Source organism: Mus caroli, chromosome 8 (genome assembly GCF_900094665.2).
Source record: "Mus caroli chromosome 8, CAROLI_EIJ_v1.1, whole genome shotgun sequence".
In the NCBI taxonomy this organism is placed as follows: Eukaryota; Metazoa; Chordata; class Mammalia; order Rodentia; family Muridae; genus Mus; species Mus caroli.
Genome location: NC_034577.1, coordinates 10,431,940 through 10,432,917, shown reverse-complemented (window position 1 = coordinate 10,432,917; position 978 = coordinate 10,431,940).

Below are 978 nucleotides of genomic sequence, written 5' to 3'. Positions count from 1 at the left end.
AGGCAGCCGGATTTCTGAGTTGGAGACCAGCCTGGTCTACAAAGTGAGTTCCAGGACAGCCAGGGCTACACAAAGAAACCCTGTCTCGAAAAACCAGGAAAAAAAAAAAAAGAAGAGCTGTCATTTAACTCAAAGGTGTTAGTTATGCATAGGACTCGAACTCAGACTTCATGCTTGTACATATATATGTATTTATTATTCTTATTTTGGGTGAATCAAACACTGGAGACACTGAAGACATTTCTACCACGTTATTTATTCCTGTGTTTGTATATCATAGGTAAGGTATCGCCTGAGACTTGAAGTGAGAAAGTGGGATAAAATGAAAGCAATGTACTTGCTTACTGTTAAGTATATATTGAATTACTTCATAAAACTAGATCGTTTTTTGATACCTGTAACAAAGGCAGATATTTTATTAAATAAACTATATAGTTTGGAGTTATTATATTTGTGATAAGATTATAAATNGCCTTGTGTGTGAGAACCCAGTTCCCAGGGAGGTGGCCTGGCATGTAGAAACACTGGCTATGCAGTGTGATGTCTGGAGTTTGGACAGTGAAACCCAGTGCTGTTGTGGCGGCGGCAGCACACATCTGTACTGCAGCCCCAGTATACCCACAGCAAGATGAGAGGCCGAGGTGGGAGAATTTCCCAGAGGCTCACCAGCCAGCCCCCCACCCCCACCCCAAAGCATCAGCGCAGCAGCAGAGGCCTCGAGAAGGGGAAGGCAGGAGCACATAAAAAAAGTTTAAACAGAAATTTTTGTCCATTGTCAGCATATCTTGGTGTCCTGCACATACAAAAATTAACATTTTCTAAAATGCCTTAGGGGCATCATACGTTCTATACGGGTACCAAAAAGTTTACACAGCTTTGTTATAGATGAATTGGTTCTCTTCCTGATTATCTACATTAGGAATCATATAAACAATCTGTTTCTCTTTCTTTTTTATCTTTCTTTGTACTAAGGAAACA